Source organism: Gorilla gorilla, chromosome 15, assembly GCF_029281585.2.
Source record: "Gorilla gorilla gorilla isolate KB3781 chromosome 15, NHGRI_mGorGor1-v2.1_pri, whole genome shotgun sequence".
In the NCBI taxonomy this organism is placed as follows: Eukaryota; Metazoa; Chordata; class Mammalia; order Primates; family Hominidae; genus Gorilla; species Gorilla gorilla.
This window is the reverse complement of record NC_073239.2, coordinates 90,639,148-90,663,292: the sequence shown is the minus strand read 5'-3', so window position 1 is coordinate 90,663,292 and position 24,145 is coordinate 90,639,148. Positions and strand designations below refer to the sequence as shown.

The window sequence follows — 24,145 nt, the reverse complement described above, 5'->3', positions numbered from 1 at the left end:
AAACTCAATTTTGTGCAGACTTTGGCACAAGCTCCTCCCAGCATCTCTGAGCCCAGCTGGCACCGAGATGGGTGTGTCAAGCGGATGTTGCAGTGCTGTGCCAGCCTGGGCACGTCTGCTTGTGAAGAGCAAAGCAATGAAGAGCTGAGAGCTTCCTGCAGTTGGGTGTACCAGGCTCCATAAACCACCAGGCCTATAGCAGGGAACACCACCGGCAGAGTGATGAAATTGTCTTGTTTGTTTAATATTTGTCATAAGTTTTAGTTGTTTATTGCCTGATTTTTATGTTTATGATGACGAAAAGCAGTTGTTCGATATTTTGATAATTACTCCGTTTTTTTGTTTTGTTTTTTTTTTTTGAGACAGAGTCTCGCTCTGTCGCCCAGGCTGGAGTGCAGTGGCGTGATCTGGGCTCACTGCAAGCTCCGCCTCCGGGGTTCATGCCATTCTCCTGCCTCAGCCTCCTGAGTAGCCGGGACTACAGGCGTCTGCCACTGTGCCCGGCTAATTTTTTGTATTTTTAGTAGAGATGGAGTTTCACCGTGGTCTCGATCTCCTGACCTCATGATCTGCCTGCCTCCGCCTCCCAAAGTGCTGGGATTACAGGCGTAAGCCACCGCGCCTGGTCTCAACTTTGAAACAAATACTTCTACTACTTATCTTTCTAGCTTCTAGATTGGTTTTTTTTTTTTTTTTTTTGAGACGGAGTCTCACTCTGTTGCCAGACTGGAGTGTAGTGGTGCGGTCTTGGCTCACTGCAACCTCCGCCTCCTGGGTTCAAGCGATTCTCCTGCCTCAGTCTCCCAAGTAGCTGGGATTACAGGCACGCGCGACCACACCTGGCTAATTTTTTTGTATTTTTAGTAGAGATGGGGTTTCACCATGTTGGCCAGGCTGGTCTTGAACTCCTGACCTTGTGATCCGCCTGCCTCGGCCTCCCAAAGTGCTGGGATTACAGGCATGAGCCACTGCGCCCGGCCTCTAGATTGGTTTAATTGAAGACATTCTAATCTCAAAAGATAATCTGAAAAAAAATCCTTTAGCAGGAGTTAAGAGCACAAATCCTGGATTGGGACTGCCTAGATTTAAGTCCTTGACCTCGGACAAATCACTCCTCTGTCCTTCAGTTTTCTCATTTACGAAAGGGGGATGTTAATGATAGACTCACTTCAAAAGGTTTGTTAAGTGAATTAATAAATGCAAAGTGGTTAGGACAGGGCCTGGCATATAGTGAGTGCTATGTAATAGTTTTTTTTGTGGTTGTCGTTGTTGTGTCTCGCTTTGTCACTCAGGTTAGAGTGCAGTGGTGTAATCATGGCTCACTACAGTCTCAGCTTCCTGGGCTCAAGCAATCCTCCCACCTCAGTCTCCCAAGTAGCTGGAACTACAGACACGCACCACCATGCCTGGCTATTTTTAAAATTTTTTTTGTAGGGATGGGGTCTCACTATGTTGCACAGGCTGGTCTTGAACTCCTGGGTTCAAGTGATCCTCCTGCCCTAGCCTCCCAAAGTGCTGGGATGACAGGCAGGAGGCACCGTGCCCAGCCAGTAATAGTTGTTATCATTATTATTTATAACCATCCATCTGTATGATTAGAATTTTCTCAGAACCGTGTGTACCAAAGCAAAATACAAAAATAAGTTGGATGCGGAGACTGAAATAAGACTGTGAATTGGTCAGAACTCTGACTTAAAAATGCAACAGAAACTGGCTCTGGATAATTTAAAACAGAAGAGGGATTTTTGGGAAGGATGCTGGGCAGCCCACAGAGTCTCTGGGAAGGCTGAAGAGCCAGGTTCAGGGCATGAATGAGAACAAACGGTGCCAGACAGCAGCCAGGAGCATGGCCAGAACTGTGGTGCCCAAGCTATCCAGAGAGTCCTGCTCTGTTCTCAGAGCCCTGGGCAGCTGTGCCACAACCATGGCTGGGGTCTGAACCATGACCCTGCTGCTGTTGCCCTGGAATCTAGACAAGGCTGCAGTAGCCATGGCCACTTCCACCAGAAAAGGTTCTGTGTTGGGTTCTGGCTCGGTCCAGGCTCCTCAGTCCACGGCACCTGATGGGCCCAGCCCAGATCACATGACTAAACCCTGCAGCTAAAGGAGGCTGAGAAGCATCTGGCATTTTCAGCCTCTATGTTGACGGCTAAGCAACAGGCTCCAGCTTCCACGAAGACTCCTAAGATGGCATCTTCCACAAACCTGGGAAGGGACTCCAAAACTGAGTAGCCAAAAAGTAACAAACATTACTCATCACCCTGCTTTCAAATTTTGTTCCATAATATTGGCATCATTGATGGACTTTATTTTTTTATTTTTTATTTTATTTTATTTTTTTGAAACGGAGTTTCGCTCTTCACTCAGGCTGGAGTGCAATGGCGCCATCTCGGCTCACTGAAACCTCTGCCTCCGGGGTTCAAAGGATTCTCCTGCCTCAGCCTCCCAAGTAGCTGGGATTACAGGCGCCCACCACTACGCCCAGCTAATTTTACAAAAAACTACCAAGTTTTAGTAGAGACAGGCCAGACTGATGTTGGCCAGACTGATCTCGAACTCCTGACCTCATGATTCACCCACTTCGGCTTCCCAAAGTGTTGGGATTACAGGTGTGAGCCACCGTGCCTGGCCCATTGATGGACTTTATAACAAGCACTGGCCCAGTGCTCTGGTATCCCTTGTATTTTTCCTTTTTAAAAAAATAGAGATGGGATCTCTCTATGTTGCCCAAGCTGGAGCGCAGTGGTACGATCTTGGCTCACTGCAACCTCTCCCTCCTGGTTCAAGCAATTCTCCTGCCTCAGCCTCCTGAGTAGCTAGGATTACAGGCGTGCGCCACCACACCCAGCTAATTTTTGTATTTTTAGTAGAGATGGGTTTCGCCATGTTGGCCAAGCTGGTCTCGAACTCCTGACCTCAGGTGATCCTCTCTCCTCGACCTCCCAAAGTGCTAGGATTACAAGTGTGAGCCACCGCGCCTGGCCGTATTTTTCCTTTTTTTAAAGACTAGAGATGGAATCTCACTATGTTGCCCAAGCTGTACTGCAGCAGCTATTCACAGGCAGACCACAGCTCACTGCAAACTCAAACTCCTGAGCTCAAGTGATCCTCCCGCCTTAACCTCTCAAATAGATGGGACTACAGACGAACACCACCATGCCTAATTTTGTACTTTTTTTTTTAATGGAGTCTTGCCCTGTTGCCCAGGCTGGAGTGCAGTGGTGCAATCTCAGGTCACTGCAACTTCTGCCTCCCAGGTTCAAATGATTCTCCTGCCTCAGCCTCCCGAGTAGCTGGGATTACAGGCACGTGCCACCAAGCCCAGCTAATTTTTGTATTTTTGGTAGTGATGGAGTTCCACCATGTTGGCCAGGCTGGTCTCGAACTCCTGATTTCAGGTGATCCTCCTGCCTCGGCCTCCCAAAGTGCTGGAATTACAGGCGTTAGCAACTACACCCAGCCTAATTTTGTATTTGTTAAATCAACAGATGCCAAAATGAACACTACTGTCATGTGGACTCTTTGAAATGTTTTGCTTTTAAAAATAAGTCTTCATGTTAGAAGGTTGCAAACCCTTAACATCGTCCCAACACTGCTTTCCAAAGTGGAGAAATGGAGGCCCGAGGGGTGAAGTGACTATGCAAGTCCACACAGTTGGTTTAGTAGCAGGACTGGGCCTCGTGTCGCAGTTGTCAATGTTGCCTCATTGCTGTGCTGCCAGCAGCCAGCTCAGGAACAGGCCCAGCCCTCCAGCCCCACAGCCACCTCCTTCTCAAAGCAGGTCTTGACAGGAACCCAAAGCTGCTCTGGAATACTGGCCTGTGGCTGCTGCTGCTGCTTTCCTCACCTTTATCTTCTGGGATGGGAAGTCCTGAGTGGCTTTCTCTCTGCCTTCTAGCTCCTCCCTGGAGACAGGAAGAAAAAAAAAAAGAGCAAGGCTGACAACAACCCCTGCACTGGGAGCGCTCTCCTTCCTGATGGTGCTGGGCCTGGGAGGACCTCGCCTAATAGACTCTGACCTCTGCTAGGCTCCACTCAGCCTCCTCTCAGAGCCGCTCACCTCCTGCCCTCACCTTTGACTTGCTCCAGATCCTACAAACCAGAGTTCCTGGTCCTGCCTTCCTGCCCTAGTTCCCGGTCCCATGCTTTGGTTACATCCTGACATGGGCTGTGTGTGCCCAGCACCGGAACTGCCTGTCTCCTTGCCTGGCCAGCCCGATCTGGAGCCAGCCACTCCTCAGGAAGTTCCAGAAACAGGGCTCATACCCTACCTTCCCTGGCATCCTCAGCACCCCACAGGGCCTGGCCCTGCAAACCCTCGTTGAAAGGAGGAATGACCTGTTCTGTGTGAGTGCTGCCCATGCCTCATCATGACAAATTAGAGCAAAGGGAGGTGGAGGTGCTGAGAGGGCATTTCTACCAAACTATGAGCGACTTCTCTTATACACTACCTGGGGAGATGTCTGTCTTGTGTTGAGACCAGTTAGTTAGATCTGAAATCAAAATGTCATAAACAAGATCTGGGCTGTGACCTGCCCAGGCCAGAGCAAGGAAAACTGGTCTTGGGAATCCAGAAAGAACATCAGGATTAGGCAAAGTCTGCTGAGCTAAACCAAGAAGTGAGATATTCATTCATCCATTCATCCATTCAATAAATATGTATTGAGCACCATGTGTGTCAGGTTCTAAGAGAGTTACCCAGAGATTCAATGGTAAATGAGACATACTCTCTGCCTGCAAGGAGCTTAGAATGAGGAAGACAAAGCAGAGAACTGGTATCTACCATAGATTATGATGTAGGCTAGAATAATAATAGCTAACATTTATGGAGTGTTCACTATATGCCAGAATCTGCACTAAGCTGTTGAGGCTGCATTGTTTCATATAATCCTTACAGAAACCGTATTAGTAGATATTATTATTATTCCATCTTACAGATGAGGAAATGGAGGCACAGAGAAGTTAAGTGACTTGCCCAATGTCACACAGCTGGGGCATGTAGCATACCAAGAGTTTAAATCCAGGCTGGGTGCGGTGGCTCATGCCTGTAATCCCAGCACTTTGAGAGGCCAAGGCAGGCAGATTGCTTGAGGCCAGGAGTTCAAGACCAGCCTAGGCAACATGGCGAGACCCTGTCCCTACAAAAAGTACAGAAAATTAGTTGAGCATAGTGGTGCGCCCCTGTTGTCCCAGCTACTTGGGAGGCTGAGGTGGGAGGATCGCTTGAGCCCAGGAGGCAGAGGTTGCAGCCCTGATTATGTCACTGCATTTCAGCCTGGGTGACAGAGTGAGACCCTGTCTCAAAAATAAACAAATAAGTAAGTAAATCCAGGAAGTTAGACTCCAGGGCCTGTGCTTCCAGAGGAAAGCACAGGGTATTACTGTAGCACAGAGAGATGAACCCGACATGGGAGGGCAAGGAAGGCTTCCTTGAGATCACATGTGAGCAGAGTCCAAAACAATCAGGCAGAATTGGGAGAATAGGGGAGGAAAGGGCATTCCAGACTGAGGGAACAGCATGTACAAAGACTGGCGGCGAGAGGCCATAGCGCGTTAATTACTATTTAGTGAGTACCAACTGTGTGTCAAGGACATTTAGAAGCCTTCAGGGACTGTAATCAGTATCAAATGACTGGCTTGTCTGGGATGAAGAGAAGACTGGGGAGAGAAGCAGCTGGAAGGTACAGGAAGTACCGGTTCACAAAGGTCTTAAAAATCCAGGCTAAGGAGTCAAGACTTTATCCACAGGACAGTGGAGGAGATGCTGAAGGATAAGCAGAGAGTTTTCTAATCAAGCTGTACCTCAGTAAACTCACTTTGAACCATACTACTTAAAGGAATGGAGGCAGGCTGGAGGGCACACTAGATGCCCAGTCAGGAGATGATGGTGGCCTGAAGTGGGGACTGGCAGTGGCAGGAGAGAGAAGTAGCCTAGGTTTGATTACTTCATTGGAGGGGAGCTCACCATCAAACCAGAAGACTGGTGGGGACCAAGATACCAGCCGAGCCTCAGAGGGTCAAGGGTCAGCAATGGCCCAATGCCAGGCAGTTGGCCAAAGTCTGAACAAGTGAGTAGATGGAAGGAGAAAAACCCAGCAGGAGTTGGCAGGGACCCTGCAGCAGGAAAGGACTCCAGCCCCTGGGGGACTGATGAAGAAAGAGAATTTTCCACCAGACAGCTGGGGACAGGGGAGACAATGGAAAACCAGAACCAGGAAGGTGGGTCCCTCAGGCTGGCAGCCACACTGAGGATGCTCAGCTTCGAGAAAGGGATGGAGTTCCTTTTGTGTCCCTCCTCCTCCCTGGTCCTAAACACCCCCTTCCATGGCAGGTGGATTCTGTTTTTTTTTTTTTCTTTCTTTTTTTTTTTTTTGAGATGGGGTCTCACTCTGTCAACCAGGCTGGAGTGCAGTGGCGCGATCTCAGCTCACTGCAACCTCCACCTCCCAGACTCAAGTGATCCTCCCTCCTCAGCCTCCTGAGAAGCTAGGACCACAGGCATGCACCACCACGCCTGGCTACTTTTTGTATTTTTGATAGAGACGGAGTTTGCCATGTTGCCCAGGCTAGACAGGTAGACTGTTTAATCAGGTAGGGTAAGAGGGGGCAATGTGGTAAAAGGGAAAGAGCAGGAGCTTTGAAGTCAGAGTCTGAGTTGAACCTCATCCTTGAGGCACTCACTAGCTCTGTGACTTCAGGCAAGTTACTTAACCTCTCTTGAGCCATAGCTCATTCATCTGTAAAAGGAGAATAAACAACAACTACTCCCCAGGGCTTGCTGAATGGGAACAGCACCACTAGCTCCTGCAGTGGAGTTATTGTGAGGATGCAGTTGACATTTGAAAGCCCAGGGCCTGGCACCAGGGTGGGAGTCCAGTCAATTCATCAACCATTCCCCTTCATCAGAAGCCATCCCTGTGCAGGACCTTGGGCTGAGGGTTTCCTGTGCTATGTTATCTCCCTTTTAACAAATCCAGGGAGATATCACCATTTCATTTGGTAGGCCAGGAATCAGGGTCAGAGACTTAAGAAACATGTCCAACATCACATAGCATTGTTTCTCCAAACTTTAGTCTTGCATCTTCCGCACAACTTTTTCGATATCAACTGACCATCTATACTATTTTTTGCTTAATATTTTATTTAAATTAGTCCCTTTTTTACATTAATCAATGTACTCTTTTATTTAAGAGATGGGGCTAGACACGGTGGCTCATGCCTGTCACCCCAGCACTTTGGGAGGCTGAGGTGGGCGGATCACTTGAGGTCAGGAGTTTGAGACCAGCCTGGTCAACATGGTAAAACCCTGTCTCTACCAAAAATACAAAAATTAGCTGGGTGTGGTGGTGCATGCCTGTAATCCCAGCTACTTGGGAGGCTGAGACACAAGAATCGCTTGAACCCAGGAGGCAGAGGTTGCAATGAGCCAAGATTGTGCCACTGCACTCCTGCCTGGGTGACAGAGCAAAACTCTGCCTCAAAAAAAAAAAAAAAAAAAAGATGGGGTCTTACTATGTTGCTCAGGCTGGAGTGCAATGGCTAGTAGTCACAGATATGATCATAGCACACTACAGCCTTTTCAAGAGACCCACCTGCCTCAGGCTCCCGAGTAGCTAGGACTACAGGCACATACCTGGTTCCAACGTATGTTTTTCTTTTTCTTTTTTTTTTCCACATCAGATGGGTAATGTGCTGACAATATAACAAGGTTTGAGTGAGGCACATCTCACACATGAAAGTGAAAAGCCAATCGTCATGCTTATGAACTACAAAAGGATACCAATTTAATTTTTTTTTTTTTTTGAGACAGAGTCTCACTCTGTTACCCAGGCTGGAGTGCAGTGGTGCAATCATAGCTCACAGCAGCCTAGACCTCCCAGGCTCAAAGTAAGCCTCCTGCCTCAGTTTCCTGAGTAGCTGGGACTAGAAGAGTATGCCATCATGCCTGGCTAATTTTTTTGACTTTTTGTAGAGCCAGGATCTCACTATGTTGCCCAGGCTGTTCTCAAACTCCTGGGCTAAAATGATCTTCCCACCTCGGCCTCCCAAAGTGCTGGGATTATAGGCGTGAGCCACCGTGCCTGGCCTCAATTTACTTTTTAAAATGGCTTTTTGGGGTGTAATTCACATACCATCCAACTCACCCATATAAAGCTTACAATTCAGTGGGCTTTTTTTTTTTTTTAGGTATATTCACAAAATTGTGCAACATTACCACAATCAATTTTAGAACATTTTCATAATTAATTTACTTTTAAAGGAAACTTTGCATCATTCTTATAAGTGGAAAACTTGAATTATTTGCCACAAATGGAAGGCAAAACAAAAATAAAGCAAAGAGAGCTGGGCAATGTTATTAAATGCTATCTAGCTAGCGCTGCCTGTGAAGTATCTGAACTTGAGACTTCTCTCTTTGCCAAAAAGGGAGGATGGGAGGTATTGAAGAGTTGTTGAAGACACACCAGCACTAACCTGAGACTCTCTCTTTGACATAATCAGAAAAACAAAAAGAGAACTGAAAAGAAAAATTACTTTTTCAATATATAATTTAATGCCACATCTCTGAGCCATCCAAAATCATCTTAAGTCTACGTCCCCACCTGCCTCCTCCAGGTAATTTAAGTGGCTTGCCCAGTGTCACACAGCTAGGTAGTGGCAGACTAAGCCTAGAATTCAGGCTTCTTAACTGCTAATGCTATGTCCTTTCCACTACGTCATAGTCCTCTTTGCAATCATTATTTTAAATTAGGTCAAGTGCCTAATGTGTATGCTAGGCAGCCCTGTTACAGATTTATAAAGCACAAATTTTACAGCTAGAAGGCACATCAGAAACAATCTAATCTAACTCATTTCAGTTTACAGACGAGAAAACCAATGAGTTTGTTCTCTTAAGCATGTTTAGAATTGCCTGTCAGTCAATTGGCTGGAACATACAACCAACAATATAGCTATAAACAGCCCAGAATTACAATGATCTTTCTCTGGTCTCAGCCTTAAACCAAACTTCCGGATATCTCAGCCCTGTCACCAGGTCCTGGTTTAGCCTCAGTCTTGCTCTTTAATTTGGTCTGTTCTCACTTCTACATGAGTAGTTTCCCCTTGACCTAAACTGCCTAGGTGGCTTTAAGGATCACAGCGGGGAGGGGAATTCGTTGGTGGATTGAAGGAGTGTGTTATATGAGAAAGAAATGAGAGCTTGTCAAGAACTGTGGAGGGTTTAAGATTTTATCCTACTTGCAAGCTAACAAGTGAGCCTGCCACAGTTTCATGGATGCTGGCAGAAGACACAAGACTTCTAGGTGTGTCTGAAACAAAAGGTCTTATTTGCTCATAGCAATAGCAAAAATACTGACATTTTCTTGTGCTCATTTCCTGAGTCCCAGTTCCCAAAAACAATGCAAAGGGGGCCAGGTGACATCTGTACACACAGCAAAGCATATTACAAGAGAGCACAGCTTTAAGCTTGGGGAACCAGAATCTTTTTTTTTTTTTTTTTTTTTTTTGAGTCAGCATATTGCTCTATTGCCCAGGCAATCATAGCTCACTGCAACCTCAAACTCCTGCGCTCAAGCAGTCCTCCTGCCTCTGCCTAGGTGTGAGCTGAAGCATCCTGCTCAGAATCTTAGCTAATGGACAGTAAGCATGCTTTACTTTGTTCTGGGAAAGCAGCTCTGTTAAAAAGTTGGTTTGAAACAAAGGGCAGTGACTCTGCTCACAAGGCATGCAGACATGGGAGAGACCCACGGAGAATTGTCTTCCAACAAGTGTTATGTACGTGCAGTCTATGGAAAGTGAGCTCATGGTTCTCTGCCATACTGGAAGGCACAGGGTGAGGAAGATGGAGAACCAGAAGCCCAAGTCCACTAGTGCTTTCTGTTCTATATTGATTCTTACTGGTTTCAGTTATGGAAAGAGCATTTGGAGGCTTGCTTGTGGATTTTGGCACATGTCTTATTTTTTGATGTATACAGCCCTCAATTCACAGCCTTGACTGGGTTTAGATAATTCAAATCATTCCTTCGCATAGCTATTAGAAAACCCTAGAAGCTCCATAAACTCACAATTGGGAGAAAGAATATAACCTTCCAAATGTTATCTGCTTCCTGAAAATAATGCACGCTGGGAGAACCCAGGGTGGCCACACTGCAGTTGGTTTTGGAATGTTCATTCATCTCTTGCATCATGTTTATCAATACCTAAAATAAATGTGGTAAGAGCTAACAGTCACCATGATGCAGTCACCAAGATTCCTGACTTGGTCTAGTTTCTCATCTGAAATGAGGACTACCTGGGCCATGAAGTAAGGTGTTATTTGTTATGTGGGGTCCACATCTGAGGCAGATATTTTGCGTCTATAACCAAGACCTTGAATCCAGGCCTCTGGCTGTCAGGAATAATGGCTGTTCGTTTTATTCCTCTGCCTGGAGAAGAATAAATTCCTAGGTTAAAGAAAGGCCAAAGCAACTGAGGACAGGAGCTCATAGATACTGCTGGAACCATACCAGAACCTGGGATGTGGTCCACAGAGGAATTCTGTGGCATTCCATAGGTCCTCAGGCTCTTTGCAACCAACTCAGATGGGAGTTAACCTGTTGACTGGACTCAGGCAATGAGTTCCTGGCAGGTGAGTCAGTGGCCACACCCTCCAACTGGGGGCAAAGGGCAAAAATTATGTCAGTAAAACAAGGCCAAGCACAATGGTGCAGGGCAAAGGCCATTTGAGTGGGATATCTTTAGCTGGTGATTCTAAAAGAGTGATATGGGAACCACAGATGTTCCCGCAGATGTGGTGGGCTTCTCTAGATATAAATATAAATATAAATATAAATATAAATATAAATATAAATATAAATATAAATATAGAACTGGCTATCCAAAGAGGTCCTTCTAGCTCATTGCCTCCTGGAGAACTCTACTTGGAATTGGGAAGTAAAAGGAGATAAATTAGAGGGATCATGGAGTCTTTTGCCCTGTCCAAGCAATCCATGAACTATTGCTTTTATGCACCGTTCCTTGGTGCTATCGTGAAGAATTTCAGTTCATGAAGACCCCTGAAGATCTGCAGCCCCTTGTGGACTCTATACTGTCACACACCTGGTTGCTGTAATCCCCAGATATTACCACACCCAGAAGAGGAAGACTTCCTTCTTCCTAAAAGAAGCTGTGGGACCTAAAGTAATCTCATGAATGCCCAGCAACCTCTTGCCCTATGAACCCAAAAGACACCTCCCACATTATGCTAAGACTGATGTCCAAGGACCACCATTTATTACTGGCAGAGAACTGTGAAAGTACTTCCTCCCCACTGTGCGGTGGGCTCTAACCTTTGAGCTGTGCCTGCCAATAAATATTCACCTATCTCAGACAGGAAAAAGCACCCTGTGTGGGGTGAAAGAACTGGGATCCGTGGCCAACCTGGGTCCCAGAAATGCCATGCAGTTTGCCTTGATGCTTGGGTTTGTGTTTTTCTATCCATTGTGAAAGACTGATTTACAAACTCTGGGTGGTTGTACAGGCTTGCTGGGCTCCTGCGGTCGTCGAATGTACAGAATTTCCACAGCAGCTTTGGACAGCTGACTCCACTTTACTTTTGTTAACTGTTTCTAGACTTGGCCTCCACACTGTGGCCTGCGAGGCTAACAAGTCTGAGAAGAAGCTTCAAGAAAGAATGTGTGAATTAGAGTTCATCCGTAAGCCAGGGGCCTGCAATCAGATTGTACTTTCAAGATACTGTCTCAGGGCCAGGCATGGTGGCTCACGCCTGTAATCCCAGCGCGTTGGGAGGCCAAGGCAGGCAGATCACTCAAGGTCAGTTCGAGAGCAGCCTGGCCAACATTTTGAAACCCCGTCTCTACTAAAAAAAAAAAAAAAAAAAACTAAAAAAAATTAGCTGAGGCAGGAGAAGCACTTGAACGCCGGAGGCAGAGATTGCAGTAAGCCAAGATTGCATCACTGCACTCCAGCCTGGGTGACAGAGTGAGACTCTGTCTCAAAAAAAAAAAAAAAAAAAAGGATACTGTCTCAGAGTTTGGGACTCAAGCCATTGACTTTCTAGTTGCTTGTTACTTTGGAAACCTTCTGGTGACCCAGCATCCTGGGACATTTCTTGGCCCACCTAATTTGACTTTCTGCTCAGGCTCTTATATGAAAACCAGGGCTTCTAATACCTGGCAAAACACTTCACAGAGAACACCACATTTAGAAGACATCCCTGCATTAGTTTTCTATGGCTACTGTAACAAATTACCAGTTTTATATGGCTACTGTAACAAATTACCACCAACTTGGCAGCTTAAAACAACACAGACTTTTTACCTTACAGTTCAGTAGGTCAAAAATCCAATGCAGGTTTACCAGGCTAACATCAAGGTGCTGGCTAGATCGTGTTCCTTTCTGGGGCTCCAGGGAATTTGTTTTTCCTTGCCTTTTCTGGCTTCCAAAAACTATCTGCATTTCTTGGGTCATGACCCCTTTTCTCCGTCTTCAAAGCCAGCAATGCTGTATGTCTTCAACTACTCATTCTTCCATAATTACATCTCCCTCTGACTCTGATTCCTCTTCTGCCTCTTGGTTCCACTTTTAAGGACACTTGTGATTACAATGAACCTACTTTGATAATCCAAGATAATCGCTTTATTTTTTATGCATTTATTTTTTGGGGAAGGGAAGTCTGGTTGAATAACTGCCTTATTTTAAGGTCAGCTAATTAGCAAATCTTAATTGCATCTGCAACCTTAATTTCCCTTTTGTCATGAAACCTAACATATTCAATAGGATATGAACATTTGGGGGAATATCTTTATTCTGCCTACTGCAGTTCCCTTCTGAATTACTTTTGGACAATCGGAGGTAAGTAAATGTAAAGACTTGCTGTGTCTGTCTTCCCAGCCAGACTGTGTTTGGGGAGGGTCAAGCCTTTTAATTTAGATTATATATATATTTTTTGAGATGGAGTTTCACTCTTATTGCCCAGGCTGGAGTGCAATGGCATGATCTCGGCTCACTGCAACCTCTGCCTCCCAGGTTCAAGTGATTTCTCCTGCCTCAGCCTCCCAAGTAGCTGGGATTACAGGCATGCACCACCACACCCGGCTAATTTTTTGTATTTTTAATAGAGATGGGGTTTCTCCGTGTTGGTCAGGCTGGTCTCCAACTCCTCACCTCAGGTGATCCACCCACCTCAGCCTCCCAAAGTGTTGAGATTACAGGCATGAGCCACTGCGCCTGGCCGTAATGTAGACCACATCTTAAATGTGCAGTCTATAACTGATCCAGTCCTCCCCATGAGCTGAGCTGATGATGGTTGGGAGAATTTTTTTCTTTTTTTTTTTTTGAGATGGAGTCTTGCTCTGTCACCCAGGCTGGAGTGCAGTGGAGCAATTTTGGCTCACTGCAACCTCCGCCTCTCAGGTTCAAGTGATTCTACTGCCTCAGTCTCCCGAGTAGCTGGGATTACAGGCACCCACCACTACGCCCAGCTAATTTTTTGTATTTTTAGTAGAGACGGGGTTTCACCATGTTGGCCAGGCTGGTCTCAAACTCCTGACCTTGTGATTCGCCTGCCTTGGCCTCCCAAAGTGCTGGCGTGAGCCACCGTGCCTGGCTGGTTGCGGGAATTTTTAACTGACAGTCCGATTTGAGGGTGTGGGAGACATGCGATGTTGCTATCCATGTAGAATCCTATTGTCTGGTGAATGATTTACTTGTTTAACTGATGCTTATAGAATGCTTATATGTAAGAACTTTACAAACTAATTTAATTATCATAACAACCTTATCATATATGTACAACTGTTATTATCATCCTCGTTTTACAGATAAGGAAACTGAGGCATAAAAAGATTAGTAACCTGTCCAAGGTCACATAGATAGTATGTGGCAGAGATGGGCCTTGCAGCCAGGCAGCCTGTGGATCATCCTGAATCCTTGTTCCTATGCCCCCATACCAAGCTGCCTTGTCCTCTTGGTTTCTGCTTACTCTTCAGGCCTCGCTGCTCTGGTAGGCAAACTTGCGGTCCATTCTTTCACAAAGCCGAACCCCTCCCTCCAACACTGGTTCCTCCCCCTTGCAACTTGATGATCATGCTCATTTCTCCTTCTGTTCTCAGTGGTACAGACCCCTGACCTCCTCTGAGCTTGCTGTAGGGTCACCTTGCCCCATCAGGGCCATCCCACACACAGCAGGCTGCTGGCTCCCAACATGATATCCATGCCATGCAAGAATCAGGGGGACTCAGGAGAGCTCAGCCTCAGAGCTTCTCTCTGCCTACTCAGGTTTTTTCACTGCCAGGTTCACTTTGGCATGGCTGCCCTGGTTGAGCATAAAACAGCCTTGGATACAAGTTCCTCCCAGAGTCTCTAGTGGGGAGCTGGGTGAGAGCCCCCTCTGTGTACGGAGTACCACTCATTAAGTAGTGCATCTGTCTAGACCCCATCCAAGACCTGGAGAAGAGGAACAAGCATGAGACCCTTCTGACCCTCTTCTCTCTCCTTACCCTTCCCACCCCCCAGCAGGCCAGAAAGGGAGTGAGGCTTTCTCTATCTTAGGTTCTCTCTATCTATCTTAGGGCTTTCTCTGTCTCTACATTAGAGTTGGCCTTGCTGTTCTGGTGGAAACAGCCTCTGCTCTGCTAAGAGAAGACTCCAGGAGCTAGTCATTCAGGCATGGCCTTTGCTTTACTAAGGAGGGAGAATCTGGAAGGATTTGGAAAATCTCTTAAATCATAGCTAACCTCTTCAGCTATACAGTGGGACACCAACACCCTGATGCCTGGCCTATCAAAGGCGTTCAGTGTGTGGTAGTTATTTATCACTTTATCTCTCTCTCTCTTTTTTTTTTTTCCTTGAGATGTAGTCTTGCTCTTGTCACCCAGGCTGGAGTGCAATGGCGCGACCTCAGCTCACTGAAACCTCTGCCTCCCGGGTTCAAGCAATTCTCCTGCCTCAGCCTCCTGAACAGCTGGGATTATAGGCATGTGCCAATACGGCCAGCTAATTTTTGTATTTTTAGTAGAGACAGGGTTTTACCATGTTGGCCAGGCTGGTCTCCAACTCCTGACCTCAGGTGATCCACCCGCCTCAGCCTCCCGAAGTGTTGGGATTACAGGCGTGAGCCATTGCACCTGGCCTTATTTATCACTCTCTAAACCGAGAACTTTCACACTTCTTTGTCTGAATGTAGGAAATTTGTTTTACATTCTGACACTGCACGAATGTACATATATAGTACCTAACTGAAACAAATGCTACACAAAACAATACTTATTATTACTTGATGCAATACATCCAGTTAATTTTTAATATATTCTCTTTTTGTAAAAAGAAACACCCTGGTGGTGACCCATAACCCCTCTCCTCAGACTTACTTTCCCCCTTCTCTGAGATCTCATAGTGCTCTCTGCAAAGCTCAACTTGAATACTTCTCATACTGCATTGCAATGTATGTCATTCTCTCCCACTAGGGACTTTGTCCTTTTCATCTCTGCATCCCTAGCATACACAGTAATAGACACCCAGTGAGCGTTAACTGAAGGAGTGAGTGGAAAACGCCTGTCTGGGCCGGGCGCAGTGGTCACGCCTGTAATCCCAGCACTTTGGGAGGCTGAGGTGGGCAGATCACCTGAGGTCAGGGGTTCAAGACCAGCCTGACCAACATGGTGAAACCCTGTCTCTACTAAAAATACAAAAATTAGCTGGGCGTAGTGGCGGGCACCTGCAATCGCAGTTACTTGGGAGGCTGAGGAAGGAGAATTGCTTGAACTCAGGAGGCAGAGGTTCCAGTGAGCTGAGGTCATGCCATTGCACTCCAGCCTGGGCGACAGACTCCGTCTCAAAAAAAAATAAAAAAAATAAAAAAATAAGACAATGCTTGTCTGTGTGCTCAACACAACAGAAAAGGATGGTGTTTCCCTCTATGGTGGCGCATGACGCCTAGTGTGGTGTTGGAGAGCTCAGACCTTGGTGGTGAGCAACCTGGGCTCAGGGAGGAGTATATACACCTCCTGCAGAGAGGACTTAAATGCATAAAGAATTAGGACCAGCGACTTTAACCATTTCCCCCTCCTTGGTTTTTTTTCCCTGAAACGATGTGCTTGCATCCCCATGCTAGAATGCCTTTCTGTCCTCCACAGTAATTTAATTATATAAAACTGACTGTGCAGACTCAAAATTTGGGGCATTTGGCATTCTTGCAAAGCCAGACTCTAGGAAACATGCCCATTGCTGAACACATTGGATGTGGTTTAGGTAGCAAAGCAAATGACCTAACAAGGAATATATGTGCTGAGCCTAGTTCCTGTTAAATTAATAGATTCACGTTCTGGCACATCCACAACCTCACAAGTCATAGCAACCGGATGACGGCATGGCAACACAGCAGCTGCGGCCACTGCACATGAGAAAAATCAGAGCCTAGTGTCTCTGGAGGGAAAACAGAAACGGCCTCTACAATTGCTGGCTTGTACTGGATTGACTGAAGGGAGGGAGCCGTGGGGGCAATCACAAGTAGATTCCTGCCCTGGTCAGGGATGGAGTATGACATCTCTCCTGCTTCCTGAAACTTTGTTTTATATTTTAAAAGTAAATAATTTGTTCCAGCCAGAGAGGAAATGATGCTGAGAGAAAGACACCATCACGTGGACAGAATGTTCTCCCTCGCCCTGGCAGCAGTGTGAAGGTAATCCTTATCAGAGATAGTCCACGACTTGCTCTTCAACAGCAGGACCACAAGCCTTTCTTCCTAGTTTTTTGACCCTCCACCCCAACCAAAATCGCCTACCCCTTCTGGCTGCCAGGGTTGAAGGCCCTTCTTGCCAACTCTCCTTCTAGGACGAAGCCCTGACTCCACAGCCACTGTTTGGGCCAAGCCCTCAGGGATCAGGGTAAATGCCTGGAGGAGGAGGAAGAGGATGCCTGGACAGATGTCAATTCTGGTGACACAAAGACATCTGTATGTGCTGTCAGGTAGGTGACACCCAATACCAGGGCTGCCTGGGACCAAGCAGGAGTCCACACCTCCCTGACCTAGTTTAAATTCAAGAGTGACCCTCGCTCTGCAAAAGGACTGAGAGCTCGGCCTTCTGTTCTTGGGGTTTGTGTTATGTTTAGATCTGGCTCTGGCCCCTGCTTTCCTTTCCATGTTCTATCAGGAAGGCTGTGCAGGGTTGTCACTGGGTCCCCAATGATTCTCTGCTGGTCTCTGTTATTTGTGGCCATGTAATGAATTCCTCAAAACACAGCAGCTTAAGACAACATTTATTATCTTATAGTTTCTGTGGGTCAGGAATCCAGGCAGCTTAGCTGGGTGCCTCTGCCTGAAGGGCCCGAGGGAGGGCCTTCAGCTGTTGGCTGGGGTTGAAGGTCTTATCTGAAGTCTTGATTAACATGGGGGGAAGGAGAGGCATCCCTTTCCAAGTTCCCTCAAATGGTGGTTGGCAGGCCTAGCTCCCTTTCTACCAGGCTGCCTTAGGACGTGGCAGTTGGCTTCCCCCACAGTGAGTGTTCCCAGAGAGTGAAAGGCATAGAGAGGACCCAGTATGGAAGCCGCAGTTTTTTTTTTTTTATAACCTAGTCTCAGAAGTAACATCATATCACTGGCCATATTCTATTTGTCAGAACTCAGTCAATGGATTCAGCCTACACTTAAGGAGAGAGGATTATACAAGGGTATGAATACCTGGAGGCAGAGATCATTGGCAGGGGGCGCATCTTAGAGGCTGTCTACCACATCCTCCACTTGGTGCCCTGGTACTCCAGCAACTGCCACCTTATATAGAGAAAAAAGCAATGTATGTGTAAGTGTCAGGCCTTCACACATTTACACTGTCTGCTAATTACTCCTGGGCATGCAGAAATACTGAATATTCATGAAATTGTGACTGAAAATTTGGAATTGCATACGGAACAAAAAAAAATTCAGCTCTTGTTTTAGCAAATATGGAGTATCACATGATTGCCTTTAGAAGCCTGGCTAACATATTCTCTCATTGGTTGCCTTAAGCAGAATGCACTAAGGAATTACTTCTATTTATTCCAAAATTGAAATGGGCAATCCCTTCACCATCTCCCCACAATAGCGTGATGTAAGAAGAATTTCAGGGAACTTTAATTATTGAGTCTAATGATGCACTTATTTCTCAAAGCAGTATTACTTTTCTTGTATTGCACATTTTGTATTTATAATGTGCCATTAATGTCTTAGTAAAAATCAGAACTAGGGCGTAGCAGCTGCAACGTGGAGGATTTCATGTTGCTAGGAGAGCTTCGATCTTCATACGCCTATCTTTGGGTGAGTCTGTGGCTTTCCATGAGGGATTAACACAGACCTGGGGATCATTTCCCAAATGTCATTTTCCATCAGTCTTACATCCACCTTTCTGAACAAAGCCTTCACTCAAGTTTATGGTTTCCTGTGTTTTCATAAAAAGATGAAGCATTGAAAGGGGAGAGGTTTTATCTGGCCAATGTGCTAGGAGAAGCAGTATTTGGGGAAAAAAGGAAAATTGTTGAGCCCTAACTGATGCTTTTGAACCACCTATTAAAAGGTCCCTGTTTTCCACGATAAGCTACAATGAAGCTAATGTTTCTGTTATGAAAGCCCTTCACTGCAGTTTCGAATGTCTTTTTTTTTTCACCAGCAAAGGCTAACCCCGTTTTTTCTCCAGCCTTATGAGATCAGGAGTTCTTCCTTGAAGACTGCTGTTTAACGACTTGGTTGCTACTTATCCTAAAGGTGGCTTTCCGTTGTACTTTTTAATAAGGTGAGCACATTTATTTTGAGCAATGATAAATTTCAGGATTACTATTGCCTGAAGCTGCCCTTCTCAGGCCTCCACCCTACCCTCAAAGTCACTTTTGACCGGTGATGAAACACAGAATGCATCAGACTCTATTCTCTGTGAGTTGAGTGTAAAGAGGTGGAAATCGCGGGGGAGGATTAGAACAGAAACCATTCTGCAGCCCCAGCTTGGGCGCTGAAATAGCCCCCAGAAGTGTGATACGTGGTAAACGTCTTGCTCACTTATAACCCGTAGAAATGACGAGGGACATCATGCAGACTTTTAGAGAGAACGTGGGGACAGGGACCCTTGTTTTAAGGCCCACTTTAGGCATTAAGAACACAGAGCACACTGCTTTCTGACATGACCCTTTTAGCCCCAACACCAAACGGAAAAACTTTTTCTTTCCCCTCCCCCACCGCTTTGTTTGTGTACTGCTGTTTACCCTGGAACCCCAGCTTTCCGGGGACCCTGAACCCCACCACCAACTTCCAGACCAGCCTGAGAGCAGGGGACTCCAGCGCGGGGCCCCGGATCGCACTTCGGCGCGGAAACGACGCGGCTGGAGCGAGGCTTCCCTCCCGGGGCGGGGGGTGCAGGCTAGGCGGCCGGCAGCGCAGGGCTGCCCGCTACCCCGCAGCCGAGGGCGCGCACAGTGGGCAGACGGCGCCTGGGGCCAGAGGCGCGCGGAGCCGGGGGCGCGGGCGGGGCGGCCGGCTGCAGGGCCCTGCGCGCCACCGCGCGAGGCGCTGGGTCACAGCCCGGGCCGCACCGCCCGCTCCGCGAGGAAGTGACGACTGCGCCGTCCCGAGAGCAACAAAGTTAGAGTCTGCGGGCCGCACTCGCCTGCGCCCCGCACCCCTCCGAGCAGCCCGGGGATCCAGCACGCAGGTAAGCCGCGGGCTCGGCGCCCCCTTCCGCCACCGGGCGCCGGCGTGGGGCTCGGAATCGTTCCGGGGCTCGGGCTGGGCCGCGCGGGCGCGGATGTGGCGGGCCGGGTTGGGCCGTGCGCTGGGGTACCGGGGTGCTGCAGGGAGGGAGCTCGGCGGCCGGGGTCGGGACGCCGGGCTGCGCCGGTGTTGTCGCCGCTTTGCCGCGGGACTTCAAACAGCAAGGGCTGCAGCGGGGCCAGCTCCAGGCGCCGTCGGCCTGAGGTGGGGTGGGGGGAAGGGGCTTTCCGGGGCCTACGTCTGCAGCCAGCCCTCTGCCCAGCGCCTCCATCCCTGCAGGCTGGGCGCAGCTCTCGGCCCCTGCCCGGTGCTTCCCTGGGAAATGACCTCTTCCTCTTCGCAGCCCTTGTCGAGGGCGCAGGAAGGAAGTTAAAGGAACTTTCCCCGGACTTTTATTTGCTTGGCCTTCCTGGGACGAAGAGCAGAGCAGCTCGGAAGTTTGGGAAAACAACCCTACGCATTTCCAGAAAACCAAACCGGAATTGTCCCCAAGCCCCCTTGAAATGAATCGCTCCTGACTACCCCTTTACCCTCCCCAACCATGTCCCAAACCTGACAGTGATCGCTAAGGCCTAACACTTTGCAATTTAGCCATAAAAACTGTCAGCACACCCACGTACATATGTGAGTGTTTTCTATATAAAACTCAGAAACCCGCTTCCAGCGGACTCTGTGGCATCTCGTTCTTTTCTGTTTCCTAAAACTGCAAGGGCTGCAGGAATGTGCTGCAGGAACTTTGACGGTGGTTCCCGCCGCCCTCGGTAGCCTCGTGGCGCAGGGTTTTTTAAAGAACAGCTGAGAAGTTTCGGACATTCCTGCAGAGTAACTAGGGGCTGGCGGACCGGGCCAGTGGCGAGACTGCAACTGTAGCGGCGGCGGCGGGGACACGTTGGTGTGTGCAGGAAAGTGCGTCCGAGCCGTGGAGACTCGAGATGGGGTGTCCTAGAGGTTGAATGGTGCAGTTCCTAGCAGCAGCTTCCTGCCGGCCTGTAATTACAGCGTGATTGCACAGTCAGGCATTGTTGGCGTGGATGTTTATACGCAGGCTATTGTGCAAGACCTCGGTGGTGGCGAACAAAACGCAGCTTTGCACTGCAAATGCCCAGGATAGATCTGGGTCTGAGCTGCAGTCTCCAAATTCTTTTTGCCCTTTAACCCTAGCTAGGTGATTTATTTCTTTACCTCCCTCTCACTTTTGACGACTTGTCCAAAGCCTGAGATGTGGGGTGGACTCGGGAGGCCACTACACTCCTATCTTAGGCAGCCTGAAAACTATCCCAGGAACTGTACCCTTATTTGTCTCCGGAGAAAATGTGGGATGACGTCAGTAGGAAAAGGAGATGGGAGATGGCTATCAACCTCTCTAAACGGGAAAGCTGTTTGAATTAGCAAAATTGCACGGGTGGCTGGGTTGGGGCTGAGTTGCAAAGAGGACTCGTCAGACCATGTGTGACTGAGCTGGCGTGCTAGACTTTAAGCCTGGAAGTGTCAGCTGCAGAAACTTAGTAGGTGGTGGGTCCTAATTCCTTTATTGTGTTCTGGGCAAAGAGGAAACGTGCAAGTGGTAGCACTTTTGTCTGTGCTGGTGGTCTGGGTTTGGGAGGGGCAGAGGAGTGACTCCTCCTTCTCCAGAGGAACCCTAGGCCCACTTTCTTAGCAGGCACTGTGGCACAGACCAGAGCAGGGATCCTCCCATTTGCCATGCTGCCTTGCAGGAAGGGAGCCAAGCCTGCAAGTATGGAAAGAAGGCAAACAGGGTCTTGTTGAGGGCCTTACAGGGGTATAATTGTATAGAGAGATTTAAAACACAGTAAAAAAGGCATGTATTGGATTTGTGCAGGGCCATCGTTTTCACATTCTAAATCTCAACCTGATAACTCCCTGTCCTAGGCAGAAGATGCTCATGGGGAGCACTCAGCCCAGCTACGTTGCTGTGTGGCTAGGTGGTACCACCTTATGCCGGGCATGGGCAGCCTCTCTGCTCAGAGTGGCAGGTACTGATGATTCCAGTGCACTGGAGTTTCTCCAATGCCTGGCCTTCTTTCCAGCCAAGTATCTGAGCTTCACCTGGAGGAAAAATGCTGTTTTGCAGCCTTGTGCCAGGTGTGTGTCACGGGCACAGTGACCGTTTGTCAAACCAAAAGATTAGGGCACAGTCCCTGGCAGGTACCTGTGTGCTTCCAGAAACTCGAGGACAAACATGTAAAATCAGGACAGTTCTGGAAAGTCTGGCATATATGGTTACAGTTGCCACAAGGGAATGAGGTTTGAGCAAAAGCTGCACTATGGTAGGAGTCACCACAGGTTGCACAACCCTCTTTTCTAGAGACATTTGGTTTTTACTGATGTTGACTGTGAAGGTCCTGGTTAGCTGGATCACCTGACCAGGACTGCCATAATGAAGGCCTGCTGGTGCCTGGCTCTAGTCTTGAGGGGCAGGAGAGGGGATAGTTCCCTTCTGACCCCAAAGCTTTGAGTTTGCAGTGCTTTGTGTTCGTATAGAATTTACAGAGACTAAAAGTGCCCCAAAAGCCCTCCAGAGTGTAGCTGGGAGAGTGGAGGGGAGGGGCCTCTTGTAAAGGCCAGAGAAAGAAGGAAGCCAGGCTCCAGGGAGCTGCGGAGCCACATGCAGGCCCCGCACCTTCAGTTCCCAATGGCAGATTTTTGTGCATAACTCAGGCCCTTTCCCTGGCTTGCTCAGCTTTGCCGCATTCAGGGAGCTTGCCCCGAAGTTGTTACACAGAGACAGAATCATAACCCTGACTTCCTCCTTCAGCTTACCTAAATGGTGGTTTTAACTTGAAGTTGCTGCCTAGTTCACGGCTCCTGAGCAGCCCTGGCTGCTGCCTCGCCATGCACAATTAGGAACAACAGTGAAAAAGCTCTGATTCAAAACTTGACAAGAGATTTTAAAACCAGTTTTATTGTTCTAAGAGGAAAAAATATTGGAGGTAATTAGGGAACCCAGCAACTCTGGCAGAAACCCCGAGGTGCCACTGAGAGAAGCCAATGCAGGAGTCTCCGGGAGACGGTGGTCTTCAAAGGGAGGCTGCCCAGGCCCAGTATTGCTATTTCCATTCATCTGCCCCTTCCTAGCTGCCCCACTTGCTATACCACAACCCAGTGTTTTGACATCACAACCCACCTCCAAAAAAGGAGGCCGAACACCCCCAGCTCAAGAGGGCATTCCAGTCGCTTAAGAACACGCTACAGTTTTCCAGACACCACGGCTGGCAGTTCTGTCCTGCAGATTTGTTTCCTTCTTTAAAATGTGCCCCTCTTCATTTCTTGTTCTCACTGAAGCATCTCTTTGTGAGCCCCTTAAACCTTCTTTTTTCTCGTCTGCATGACACAGGGCAAACGCTTTACGACTTTCTGTCTCAAGTGCCACTTGAAATACACACAGGGCTTTGAATAAGCTTCGGATAAAGGCCTGCTCTGTAATCTCACTTAAAATGCCTCTTTGCAAGGGTCACCTTCCTGCTCAGCAACCTTCAATGGCTCCCCACTGTCTGCATGGTAAGGATCAAACTTCTAGGCCGGCAGTTAGGGCCCTTCTCCACAGGGGTCTGACCTTTGCTCCTCTCCCGTCCTAACCCTCGGCTCTGACCCGGTGACCCACTCTGTGTGTTTGTCCAAACCACTGGTGGCAAGAATTCCTACCTCCCATGCTTCCCCAGAGGACTGGAATGCCTCTTTCCTCTCATCCGCTTGGCTCAGTCCTGCTCCCCTTCCAGTCCTGTTTGTGTCCTCCTCCTTGAGAATTTCTCCCTGTCCCACCCTGTGGGCCTCCCCCTGGGACTCCAGCAACATCACCCTGGGCCCTGTGCTGAGGAAAACCTTGAGTCCTGGTCTAAGAATTTTCACTTTCTCTTTTGGGCCATGACTTTGATCATATCCCCTGTTCAGCAAATTAAATGAGCCTTTGGGTGAATAAATATTACAATCTTCAACTAAACTGGAAGCCCTGTTTTATATATCTTTGTATCCCCAGGTCTGGTGCCCCACTCATAGCAAGTCTCAATAAATGTTTTATGATGCTGATACAAAGAGCAGTGGCCATCAGATTTCGTCCACTTGGACACCCAAGCCAAGCACCAAAGGCCATGGTTCCTGGTCTCAATTCTGAACATTAAGCCAAGCCTGCCTCCTCTGCCTGTTAGCCGCCCTCAGGCTCCTCCTGGCTTTGCACCTCATTGTTTTGCTCCATTTCCAGCATCTCTTTCCTGACTGTCAGTATCTTCCCAGCTTTGGCCCTGGCTCCCTTTGTCCCAGTCAGCCTGCCCTGTGATGCCCTACACCTCTGCTCTGGCTCTGAGGTGGGATGGTTTGTTACTTGGGTTGGCCTGACCTTCTGAGGAACCAGTCTGATAGAAGGAGGTAGGACCAACTTGCAGGCAAGACTTGTGAAGACAGCCA

At 48.0% G+C, this 24,145-nt stretch overlaps 1 protein-coding gene, 1 long non-coding RNA gene and 1 other non-coding gene across 4 annotated transcripts in view; 1 reads left to right on the top strand and 2 right to left on the bottom strand.

Annotated features, from left to right (window-relative positions):
• Nucleotides 1–3,161: 3,161 nt before the first annotated feature.
• Nucleotides 3,162–19,355, bottom strand: LOC109023258 (uncharacterized). Its single transcript, XR_010130796.1, has 3 exons — nucleotides 19,222–19,355; nucleotides 17,675–17,764; nucleotides 3,162–3,905 (listed from the first exon to the last, which is right to left on the bottom strand). It is a non-coding gene; the product is annotated as an uncharacterized lncRNA (long non-coding RNA).
• Nucleotides 7,675–7,778, bottom strand: LOC115930722 (small nucleolar RNA U13). Its single transcript, XR_004067334.1, has one exon. It is a non-coding gene; the product is annotated as a small nucleolar RNA U13 (small nucleolar RNA).
• A 66-nt stretch (nucleotides 19,356–19,421) lies between the features above and the next one.
• MIDEAS (mitotic deacetylase associated SANT domain protein) overlaps nucleotides 19,422–24,145 on the top strand; it is a 72,282-nt gene continuing 67,558 nt past the window's right edge. For both annotated transcript variants that reach the window (XR_010130795.1, XM_019009861.4), the window contains exon 1: nucleotides 19,422–19,667. The gene's annotated coding sequence lies outside the window, so the exon portion shown is untranslated. The remainder of the gene's footprint in view (nucleotides 19,668–24,145) is intronic.